This window comes from Leucopleurus acutus (genome assembly GCF_964270905.1).
Source record: "Leucopleurus acutus genome assembly, chromosome: 9".
Taxonomy (NCBI): Eukaryota; Metazoa; Chordata; class Mammalia; order Artiodactyla; family Delphinidae; genus Leucopleurus; species Leucopleurus acutus.
In genome coordinates this window covers 91203046-91215898 of record NC_139144.1, presented here as the reverse complement: position 1 = coordinate 91215898, position 12853 = coordinate 91203046, and the positions used below count along the sequence as shown (strand labels likewise).

Here is a 12853-nt window from a genome sequence, read left to right as displayed (position 1 = left end):
GCAATTATTAGGGAAAACAATATGGAGGTTCCTAAAAAAATTAAAAATAGAACTAACATATGATCCAGCAATCCCACTTCTACGTATTTATCTGAAAGAACTGAAAGCAGGATCTTAAAAAGATGTCTGCACGCATGTTCATTTCAGCATTATGCACAATAGCCAAGAGGTAGAAGCAACCTAAATGTCCATTGACAGATGAGTGAATAAAGAAAATGTGGTATAGACATACCATGGAATATCATTCAGTCATAAAAAAAGATGGATAAACCTTGAGGACATTATGCTAAGTGAAACAAACCAGTCACAGAATGAGAAATACTGCATGATTCTACTTATATGAGGTATCTAGAGTAATCAAACTCATAGAAACAGAGAGTAGAGTGGTGGTTGCCAGGGGCTGGGGGAGTTGCCAGAGGGAAATGGGGAATTGCTGTTTAATGGGTATAGAGTTTCAGTCACGGATGAAAAATTTCTAGAAATCCCTGTACAACATTGTGCATATAGTTAATAATATGGTACTGTACACTTATGAATGTGTTGAGGGTAAATCTCATTTTATGTGTGTGTGTGTGTGTGTGTGTGTGTTTACCACAATTGAAAAAAAAAAAGAAGCGGCTAAGTGATTTACTCAAAATTGAAAAGCTAATCAATGTGGTCTCATTTTGGGTTTTTTCCCATTATTATAGTGTAACTCATGAAACTTTGTGGTCAAATGTATTCTTTACTCATTCAATATATATATATATATTTGGCCACACTGCATGGCATCTGGGATCTTAGTTCCCTGACCAAAGATCAAATCTGCACCCCCTGCAGTGGAAGCATGGTGCCCTAACCACTGGACTGCCAGGGAATTCCCCATTAAAGAAATATTTATTGCATGTCCACTATGTGCCAAACATTGTTTTAGGTGCTGGAGATATGACCATGAACAAAACAGACATAAATGCTGATCCTTGTTGAATTTTAATTCTAGTGCTGGGAAGATTAAAAAAAAAAAAGACCAACGTGTTTATAGTATATTAGAAGGTGATAAACTAAACCCGCATCCCAGCTAGCCAAGTGACCCCTCCACACCTTGCGCTAAGGTTTCAACAGACCTCACCGAAATGCCATGTCAAATGGAACATGCCATGGAAACCATGATGTTCACGTTTCACAAATTTGCTGGGGATAAAGTCTACTTTACAAAGGAGGACCTGAGGATACTCATGGAAAAGGAGTTCCCTGGATTTTTGGAAAATCAAAATATTGAAGGATCTGGACCCGTAGTAAGATGGTTAAGTGGGCTTCCAGAGCTCCTTTTTGCTAAATTCTGGGCTCACTATTGCGTGCGATGACTATTTTGTGGTACACATGAAGCAGAAGGGAAAGAAGAAGGCAGCTTGGAGCCATTACTCCCACCATGATTAGAGTTCTCCCACTGGGGCGCTTAAGGAATCTGTCCCATAGCTTCCCCCGTATAAGGATTTCATGAGCAGATAGGGCCCCTTAGAAAATGTACAAATAAAATCCAACTCCCATTTGACAAGCAGAGAAAGCAGAGTCAGTTAAAGCCAGATAAGCTTTTTTTAAAAAATAAATTTATTTATTTATTTATGGCTGCATTGGGTCTTTGTTGCTGTGCGCACGCTTTCTCTAGTTGTGGCGAGTGGGGGTTACTCTTTGTTGCTGTGCACGGGCTTCTCATTGCAGTGGCTTCTCTTGTTGCGGAGCACGGGCTGTAGGCGCGAAGGCTTCAGTAGTTGTGGTTCACAGGCTCTAGAGCACAGGCTTAGTAGTTGTGGCACACGGGCTTTGTTGCTCTGTGACATGTGAGATCTTCCTGGACCAGGGATCGAACCCGTGTCCCCTGCATTGGCAGGTGGATTCTTAACCACTGCGCCACCAGGGAAGTCTCAGATAAGCTTTTTTTTTTTTTTTTTTTTTTTTTTTGCGGTATGTGGGCCTCTCACTGTTGTGGCCTCTCCCGTTGCGGAGCACAGGCTCCGGATGTGCAGGCTCAGCGGCCATGGCTCACAGGCCCAGCCGCTCCGCGGCATGTGGGATCTTCCCAGACCGGGGCACGAACCCGTGTCCCCTGCATCGGCAGGCGGACTCTCAACCACTGCGCCACCTGGGAAGCCCCCCAGATAAGCTTTTCATTTTTATATTGGTCACATCCTCTTGCCCTCAATAAACAACTTACTTTTTTTCGTTCCTAAAAAGATGGTGATATGATAAAGGCTAAGAAGGAAAATAAAGCAGGGGAGGGAGATAGGGAGTACAGGGGGAGGCGGTCCACTTTAAATAGGTAGCGGGCGTAGCAAATGCAAAACCCCTTGGGCAGGATTGTGTCAAGTGCAGAGCAAGGCATCCCTGTGGCTGGAGCAGAACGAGAGAGTGAGTGAGGAGGAGGATGGTGAGAGATGAGGTTAGAGGAGCAAAGGGCAGGGGGCAGGGCTTTCCTGGGACCTCTCTGGCTGCCGTATCAAGAAGAGGCAGTGAGGAAGTGATGGGGGAAGCCTGGAGGCAAGTTAAGCCCTTACAATAACACAGGTGAGAAAATATGAGAGCTGGTGGTGGACGAGGTTAGAAATCACTAGATATTGAAGACAAAGCCCACAGAATATCCTGATGGGTTGATGGTGGGAGGACACCACAGAAAGAGGGGAGTCAAAGGTGACTCCCTGGTTTTGAGCCTGGCGAGCTGGAAGGATGAAATGAAAGGATGAGGAAGACCATGGGTCAGGCAGGTTCAGTTCTTGTAAATCAAATCATTGGTCAACTCATTATTCACTTGCTACATAAAATGAATTTTAATTATACAAAGCATACACATTCCCCTTGTAAAAATGGAAACATTTGAGCCCACCTTGGTCTTATCTCCACCTTTATAGATTTAACTACTGTTATTTGTTTGGTATGAATGCTCCCAGATCCTTTGCTAGATGTTTACGTAGCTACAGATATTCCCTTGGACAATACAGTTTTGTGAGTTCTGGAAGGAAAGAACTTTACATAAATACATCGCTCTGCAACTTGCTGTTTTCATTCAATAATATGAGTTGGAAATGAGTTCATACTTGTACATAGAGATCTACCTCATTTGTTTTCATGACTGCATAATATTCCTTATATTAGACAACTTTAAAGGAATGGTGATTTCATTTGAAAGTGGAGAAAACTTTTGAAAGGTGTATTAGTCAGGGTTCTTCAGAGAATCAGAATATATTTATACAGGGGCGGAGAGAGGTGTGGGGGACAGGCAGGGGAAGCTGCCCTAATTATTGCAGAAGGTAGAAACAGGATTGCAGAGAGCAAGGAGTTGTTTTTTAGGAAAAGTGGCAACAGAGATGGGATTCCCCCATGCTGTCCTCAACTCAGTGTTTGCGAAGGCATATTTCTTATTAACCTAGGAGATGTGAATTGTTCCAGCAGTGAAAGTGAATGATTTTATAGACTCATAAACTCATGGATTCCTGCTGCTGGCGGTCTCATGCCATTATTGGCAGTTTACTGCCCTGTGCAAATGGGGACTTTGCTGCCACGTGGGGTGGAAGGCAGAGGGTTGGAGGCAGGCAGGTTCTCACTCTAATTTGAGCTGCTCCTCAAGAGATATGATCATGGGACTTCCCTGGTGGCACAGTAGTTAAAAATCCTCCTGCCAATGCAGGGGACACGGGTTCGAGCCCTGGTCTAGGAAGATCCCACATGCCGTGGAGCAACTAAGCCTGTGGGCCACAACTACTGAGCCTGTGCTCCAGAGCTCCCGAGCCACAACTACTGAGCCCACGTGCCACAACTGCTGAAGCCCGCACACCTAGAGCCCGTGCTCTGCAACAAGAGAAGCCACCGCAATGAGAAACCCGCGCACCGCAACAAAGAGTAGCCCCCGCTCTCAGCAGCTAGAGAAAGCCTGTGTTCAGCACCGAAGACCCAACACAGCCAAAAATAAATAAAAATTTAAAAATTTATTTTTAAAATAAAGGAGAAATGTGGTCTGGGAGAAGGTGGATCACTTTCAGTCTTTGGGATAATCTTAGAGATAATCTCTAAACAGACAGACCAAGGTTCGCAGCAGGTGCCTTATACCAGCATGAGGCCCATTGACTGTAAGGGCTGGAAGGACCCCAGGGTTCTTCTTAACCCAAGGTCTTTATGTTGCAGCTGAGGAAGCTGGACAACTTGATCATCAGAGTTCAGGTGTAAGGTCCTATCTTTTGTTCTGAAAACTGAATTGTATAAGCATAGGATTGGGAATTCCGAGTTTAGCATCAATTTATATTTAAAAGTTTTGGGTGGATCGTTGATAAAAGCTTTGTGTGAGTCAGCACTAAGATATGGTTATGAAAAATGAACATGCTATATTTAAAGGCAGTCATTATATTTATAAAATAAAATTAATACATGTTCATGGTAGGGAATTTGAAAAATATTAAAAAGTATATAGACAAAGTCAGAAATCACCCATAAAATCCAACATCTCTACTACCTAAAGCCAATAATTGTAGATATTTTGTGTGTACGTATAGGTCAAAAATATTATATAAGTCAATCATGTTGCATCTACAATTCTGTATTGCACTTAAAATTAAACTTTTTATTTTGAGATAATTGTAGATTCACATGCAGTTGTAAGAAATAATACAGAGATCCCACGTACCCGCTACCAAGTTTTCCCCAATGGTAACATCTTGGCAAAACTATAGTACAATATCACAAGCAGCACGTTGACATTTATAATCCACTGATATTATTCAGATGTCCCTCTTTTACTTAAACACATTTGTGAGTGTGTGTGTGTTTAGTTCTCTACAGTTTTATCATGTGTGTAGTTTCATGTATCCACAACCACAGTGAAACCCAGAATAGTTCCAGTACCACAAGGAGTTCTCATTTTGCCCTTTTATAATCACACCCCCTTACTCTCATACCCGCTCACTCATTCCTGACCCCTGGCAACCACTAATCTGTTCTCCATGTCTAAATTTTGTGTTTTCAAAGATGTTATATAAATGAATCATAATGGCCTTTTGATATATATATATATATATATATATAAAATATATAAAACATTTTAGAATTGTTTTTTTCCAATCAGCATAATTTCCTTGAGATCTGTCCAGTTGTGTATCACTAATTCACTTCTCTTTATTGCTGAGTACTATTCTGTGCTATGGATGTACCAGTTTGTTTAACTAGAGGAGGTGAGGTAGGTCAGCCATATTGCCTGTTGTCCCTGTTTATTTTAGCCTCTACCAAAAAGAGTTGAAGGACATCAGCGTTGTTTCCAGTTTTTGGCGATTAAATAAAGCCGCTATGAGCACTCATGTACAACTTTTTATGTGAAGATATGTTTTCATTTCTCTGGGACAGATGTCCAAGAACTTGATGACTGGGTCATGTAGTAATTGTGTGTTTAATTTATAAGAAACTGCCTAAAATTTTTTTTGAAGTGTGAATCACATTTTTTTTTCTTTTGGCCATGCCACGCAGCTTGCAGGATCTTAGTTCTCAGACCAGGGACTGAATCCGTGCCCCCTGCAGTGAAACCGCAGAGTCCTAACCACTGGACCACCAGGGAAGTCCCTGAATCACACATTTTTAACATGTAGTGTGAATATTTCTCTAAGTAATAAAGTAGGCTTTGCAAAAAAGATTTTAAATGACAACATTATATTGCATGGGATGGGTATAGCATAATTTATTTAAGCTTTTCCCTAACGTTGAACATTTTGGTTGTTTCAGATTTCTCTTTCCCTGTAGAAATCATGATTAGACGCCTGCATGTGCAGTTGGTGTGAAGAACAGGCCGGCTGGAACTGTTCTTGCCGTGCCCAGTGATGAGAAGGTTCTGAAAGATTGATTTGTGCTAACTTCACTGCACAGGGGCCTGAGGGAGACATCAGAATGCCACCCTTTTTGTCATTCAGCAAGAAATACAACCATCGCACACACAGGGAGTATGCATGGTACCACTGGCATAAACGACATCCCCTTTGGCTGGGTTGGAAGGCTAACATAATTGTAAACTCCTTTTTAGTTTACCAGGAGAAAGACACCAGAATGCCACAACTCTTCCTGTGGTCAAGTGCCAGGGTGATCAGATGGTCCCCTGGTGAGCTTGGAACCAGGAAAAGGGTGGACTACCTCTAATGGCTCCATTTTCGTGGTCTAGTGCCTTCTTCTCATCTTGGGAATGGTCTTGTCATAGAACAGAACTCAGGATATCTGCTGGCCGAGATGCACACGAGGGCTTCAGTGGGCTCTGCCCATGGTCACTCTCTTGATTTCTGCATGTCTGTGTGCAAAACCTCTTCTGATGGACACAATATTTATTTTGTGAATTGATGCCCTCAATCAAGTCCTGTGAGCCAGTAGCTTTTCTCTCTCCTTCCATTGACTGTCTTTGGTTTTTGATCCATTTTGGGTGGATTCTGCCATTCAGCGCTCAGTGGGAAATGCAGTTTCCTCATTCCTAAGTTCTTGGAGGATACTTTACTGTAGCCTCTGAGTACTTACAGCTTCTACTATTATAAATAACTTTCATTATTACAAATAACTTGCGCTCTTACAAACAACCCATTCTACATGCACCTTGTCTTTTTAAAATTATTTCTTTAAGGGAAATTTTAGAAGCGTAGTCATTGGGTTCAAGAGTATGAACATTTTTTTTGTTGGTGGCGGTGATCATTGATAATGCCATCCCTAGAAAAGTATAATAGCTCATTCTGGAGCTCTGTGAGAACGCCCGCTTCATTTTATGTTTATCAATACTGGCCAGTAGATGTTTTAATGCAAATTTGGTGAGTGAAAAGGGCATCTGTTCTAATTTGTATGTCATCGATTTTCAATGGGCTGAGAGCTAACGTGTCAACAGCCTGCCCCCTAAGGCAAGGCCAAGGGTTATCAGCAGGGCTGGGCCACTTCCAGTTTTCAGAAGTGCTCAGAACTTTGTATGGCACTGACCACAGTAAGAAAAGATTCCTCTGCTGAAGGCAATGGCGATGGAAGCTCTGTACTGAGCATGTAACTTGGAGTTCCAGGCAGTACAGACAGGTGGGCTTCATTCATTCATTAATTCAACAAACAGCTCTTGAGTACCTCCTTTCAAGGGGCTATGCTAGGAATTGGAGGATCAGCCAGACACACTCTCCGCTCTCAGGAGTTTATAATCAAGGAGATGAGACAGACAGATAGTTACAAAGCAATGTGATAAGCACAAACAGGGTGCTAAGCCGTAGGAACAGAGAGAGGGAAACACCAAGTGCAACCTGAGGGGTAAGGCCAGGGATGACTAGGTTGAGTCTTTTTTTTTTTTTTTTACTTTTCTTGAACATTCTATTTCCATTCAGAGCTTAGCAATTACTTTAACTTCACATTATTCTGTCATAAATGATAACCAAATGGCCTAAGTAGTTAAAATCATAAAACTATTATAAGCCAAGTCAGTGGTATATATATAAAGTTAATATAAAATGACAACTATACGGGTACACATTTGTTTTGAATCTTACTAGAAATATGCCAAAATAACAAGTTTTATTAAAGAATGAGGTCCTTGGGCAGAGGCGGAAGAAGAGTCATATCATCAAAAATTATTACGAAAACTGTAGGTAAAAAGACATCATCCTACAATTTTAACCAAATAGAGGAGGCAAGGAGAGTACATCATCAGGGGCGATGACAGTTCAGGAAAATACATTTACCATCCATCACAAACTTTCTCACCACCTCAAGAGCTCAGCACAAGGCTGTCCAGGCATTGTTATTTTCCCACTAAGTTTCTTTATGTGGAACATAAACCTACATTTATGGTAACAACAGGATATTACACTGCTATTTAACCTGACAGCAAAAAACAGGAAAAAAACTTCTTAGGGCCAGACTGACCTCGGCCCATGTCAATACCCCTGAAAATAGGGGCAAAAAAATGAATCATTAAGAAACAGTATCCAAAGAGCACTGTATTATCTAATGTGACTTATAAGACAAGTAAAATTCAGGAATCTTTGATGGAAAAAGCCATAGCATTATTTGAAATTTAGGAATGTTTTGATGCTGAATTTTTACTGAAGTGGTACTCCAAGCCGTGAAGTTGGAACAGATTCCAAACTCACAGTTGCTTGCATCACCTCGGTTTAATAATCCAATAAATGACAGAAAAGGACAACCATGAAACCAGCAGCTTTGTTTGGCCCCCTCTGGATAAAATCTTCAGTTTTCCCATGGTTTGACCTAGAAATCCAGTTGTAGAATCAAACTGTGAATCCATTTCAGCTAATAATTTATTTTGATGTTTAACTTCATGGCCTATTTCAATGGAAAGAGATTTTATAGCAGTTACTTTGTTTCTCAGACTTTCTTGCTTTTTTTTTTTTTTTTTTTGCGGTACGCGGGCCTCTCACTGTTGTGGCCCCTCCCATTGCGGAGCACAGGTTCCGGACGCGCCGGCTCAGCGGCCATGGCTCACAGGGCCCAGCCGCTCCGCGGTATGTGGGATCTTCCCAGACCGGGGCACGAACCCATGTCCCTGCATCGGCAGGCGGACTCTCAACCACTGCACCACCAGGGAAGCCCTCTCAGACTTTCCGTGAGTCTCTCATTTTCTTCTTCACAGGCACTATACCCACTATTAGAGTAGCCGTAGTTCCCATAGTTGCCAGGAGGTACTCCTTCACCCAGGCCTGCACGCCTCATCCTGCCAGAGGAGCGGGGTGGGCGGGGGGTGGGGGGGGAAGGCGGGCGGAGGGGTGGGTAGGAAGAGGCCAGGGGCCACCCGGACCGCGTCCTCAGTACCAGAGCCCGGCGAAACACCAACTTTTTCCCCTAAAGCGCCACGACAACAATGTAGTCTCTAGGTTGAGTCTTAAAGGATAGGAGTTCAAGGGAACAATCACAGGCAGTCAGGCAAAGGATTGTGTGAAAAGAAATCTCAGAAACTGTAGGTTAAACAAAGGGCAGCCCAGAACATCAAGATTAGAAGTAAGGGCAAGAGGTGAAATTCTAAGGTACCCCAGAACCTTAGAGAGCTCCAGGTGCTCTTATACCTCTGATCTGTTATCTGTGGTACCCGGGGTTAAAGTGATTGATCCCTGCCCCAGGCAGAATGCTCCAGCCATTAAAGAGACCCTGCGTGGTGAGTCTGAGCTCCAATACTCTTCAGAAGTGGGGTGTATTCATCCTCATTCAGCCACGTGGCCTGTCTCACAAGTTGACTGATTCAGTGATGCTGCTGTGAGCACTGGTGGACTTCGAATCAGAAACGTCAACTCGAGACCTTGAATAAATCATTTAGTCTCCCTGAATCTCAGTTTTTTGTTTCTAAGATGAGGGGAAAAGACTTCATAGGGCTGCAAGAGGTTCAGATGAAATAAGGCATGTAAAAGTGTTTTGTAGCTACAAATCTTATGGTTATTACTATTACTATTGAGCTTAACATAGTCATTTATTCATGGAAGCTCTGTTAATTGGCAGCTGACCCCTTCTAGCCTCCTCTCAGACACATGTGTTCCTAAGAATCCCCTGGAACTTGGTCCAGCTGCAGATTCCCAGGCACCATCCCAAGCAGTTCTGATTGAGTGGGTCTGGGTTGGTCCCATGAGTTTGTAATTTAACAAGACCTTGAAGTAATTATGATGCAGGTGGTGACACAATCACACGCTGGAGAAACGGGAACTGAGTTCTACTGGGTTGGCCAAAAAGTGCGTTCAGTTAATGAATACATTGTTCGATAAAGTTCTTGGTGAAAATGAAAAACGTGCCTTTTATTTTTACTTAAAACTGAATGAACTTGTTGGCCAGCCCAATACAGTCGAATGTAGCAGGACTAAAGCCTCCTTCACCATTCTGAACTGAGTCTCCAAAAATGCTTCTGAACGCAACTGGTACAATTAAGTTTGAGACGCCTGTAGGATACCCAAGTGGAAATGTCCTCAGGTATTTGGGTAGCAGCTCAGGAGAAAGGTCTGGGTTGGAGGTAAGATTTGGGAGTCCTCAGTGTACAGGTAACAGATGAAGCCTTCACGAGGGTGGGGTAGGATAGCCGTGCTTCAGGTCCCAGCACTGCTTACTGTTTATGGGTCCCCATTTGTTTTAGCTTCTACCAAAAAGAGTGTGTCTGGATGTCCCATGGTCTCCTCTTCCAGAGTTCTCTCTACCCACAAATGGCACGATCAGATGCCCAAGTCAGAAACCTGCCAATCACTATCTCTGCTCCTCTCTCATCTTAGCTAATTAATCACCAAGTTGAGCTAATTCCACTCCTCCATAATTCTCAAATCCTCCCCCTGCCCCGGCAATCTTCATCCCCACTGCCACCGTCTACTCTCATTTCTTGCTTGGAGTGCCACAGGCTCCTAGCTGACTTCCATCTTCCTTCCAGCCCTGTTCCCATCCAATCCAGCCTCCACTCTGAAGTCATCCTGCTCCTCCAACCAGCCAGAGCTAGTCCTGAGGGCAGACACCCTGGTCTTGCATATAATTGTGTCCCTGACACCTAGCGCAGTGCCTGGCATCTAGTAGGTGTTCATTAAATGTTTACCCCTCGTCCCAGCCCTGTGCTCCGTGCCCTCCCTTCTCTCCCAACTCGAAGCCTCAAGGGCAAAGAGAGATTATTAGATTGGAAGAAAAGATAACTTGTGGTTCTCCTTGTGGGCACCCGCATACTTTTCATTGTATAACGGAACTGCTGCGGGCCCCAATAGCACCTGCTTAAACGAACATCAGTCTACCTGTTACTTTCATAGCAGGTGTCAGAGCATAAACAGTAAAGGCTTAATCAGACACGCTGGAGCTGATGAGTGAGCTGGAGAATCTAGTGCCTTCTCCGGTTACATAAAGAAACTCAGTTAAATGTCTCCAAAAATTTTGAAAGAGAGAGTAAAATGGTAGGAAGGGAAGATGGGGGAAGAGGAATGCTTTGGACAGGAAACTGGTCAGAAGCCCACAGAGCCTACACACTGGAGTGACCCAAGAGTTTACATTCCCTCTAACTGGGCTGTCCTGCTTGAATGTGGTGGGTCCACACTGAATTTGTCCTCATTTATAATTCAGTAAATTTTTATTGAGCCTGTACTATAAGCCAGACACTGCTTTAGGCAATGGGGATATAGTAACAAACAATTCAGACAAAAATGTCCGTTCTCACGAAGCATGTATTTTTGAGGGGGGAGGGGGACAGACAACAAATAAGAAAAATATCTAGTTTGTTGGATGGTGATAAGCGCTACAGAGAAAGACAGAGCAAGGCAAGGGGTCTAGGAATTCTGGAGGTATAGAACTGCTATTTTGTACAGGATGATCAGACCTTTCTGAGAAGGTGACATTAGTGCAAACGTGTGCAGCCTCCTTTGTGTGTTTGCTCAAATGAGCTATCCATATGGGTATCTGGGAGAAGGCATGCCTGGTAGAGGAAAGAGCTCCTACTAAGGCCCAGAGGAACTGCATTTTGTTGATCAGAAAACCAGTCTTAGTTGGTTTTATAGGCTCTGGTCGGAAATTGCCATGGCCGTTGGAGGTACAGGAGGTGGGAGCTGTGGCTTCAGCTTCAGGCGCCTTTAGGGGAATCTGATTCGCAACTTTCCTGTAGGGGGAGGTTTGGGCATTGGATGCTTGTCAGGATTTCCCAAGTTCACTTTTGAAGATCTGAGATCCCAGTCAACATAGGATTTGCCCAGGTTCTCAGTAATCACAGAGGCGACTCTTCTTGCCTGCCCTGTGTGGCAAGGCTGTTTGCCTGGGGTATGCTTACACCTTTGGAGACAGGTAAAGCAGGCAGAGTGGAACAGGTCTCTACCTTGTCTTGCCACGGGTTTTGCTTTTTGTTATATTTTCACGTTTCTCTAGTGCAGATCAGAACACCCTTGGGGCTAAATTTCCATGCAGTAGGACTGGAGGATCTGAGCAGAGTTGCAGTAATGATTCTGAGTAGTATTTTGACAAATACACAAAGCCATACCATTAGAGGGAAGGAGAAGGGAACAAACTTTGCAATTTACTGATGGGCTATTCACTGTGCTAAGCGTTTTCCATACTGATACATTATCTAAATACATTTTCATTATTACTCTGGAAGGTAGGTGGAAAGTGAGGCTCAAAGATATTGACTATTTCCCTGCTTACAAAAATATATGCACTTTATAAAAATGTCAAACAAAAAACCATAAAAAATAGGAAGTGAAAGTCCCTCAGAGTCTCACCTCTTAGAGGAAACAACTACAGGCGGTTAGTGTTCAATCTTCCTGAATTTTAAAAATGTACACACAAGCACATACGCATACCTTTTTTTGCCCCCCAAGAAACTGGGACCGTATTATACATATTGTTCTGAAACTTGCCTTTTTTCTCTGAACGGTGTGCCTTTGTTATCGTGCTGTGTTAATAAATCTTATTAATGAAAGCAGGCTTTTTGGGGAGTTAGAGCTCTCTGGTAACACAACACCTGGTTGTGTGACTTCACACAAGTCACTTTGCCTCTTAGGACTACAGTTTCCCCCATTTGTAAAACGAGGGCAGGCAGATCACAGAGGATTCCGCGAGGTAATGCCAACGAGCAGGTCACATCAGCCCCTCGCCCGCCTCGTGACGATCTGGGATAATCTCCAAGGTCCAGCCCTACTTGACTTGGACGGCAGCCGCTACTTTCAATAACTCAGATGACAAAGCCGGTGCCAGCGCTGCCAGAAAACCCCGGCGGGCAGTGCTTCTTTCATTCGCTCTCGGAGCTGGGTGATGGTGTCGCGGGGCGGGGCCGGGGCGGGTCCACAGACGCGCGGCGAGCGGTGCGTGCGGGCTGGTAGGCCGGCCGCGGCGTGACGTGTTCGGCGACCGCGCCCGGCCCCGCCCCGCGCGGCCTAGGCCCCGCCCC

The 12853-nt window shown here is 43.8% G+C and overlaps 1 pseudogene across 1 annotated transcript; it reads left to right on the top strand.

The window, feature by feature from the left end:
- The first annotated feature begins 1112 nt into the window (after positions 1–1112).
- On the top strand, positions 1113–1416 carry LOC309966645 (protein S100-A10-like; annotated as a pseudogene). Its single transcript has one exon. The product of its transcript is annotated as a protein S100-A10-like (transcript).
- The last annotated feature ends 11437 nt before the right edge of the window (positions 1417–12853 follow it).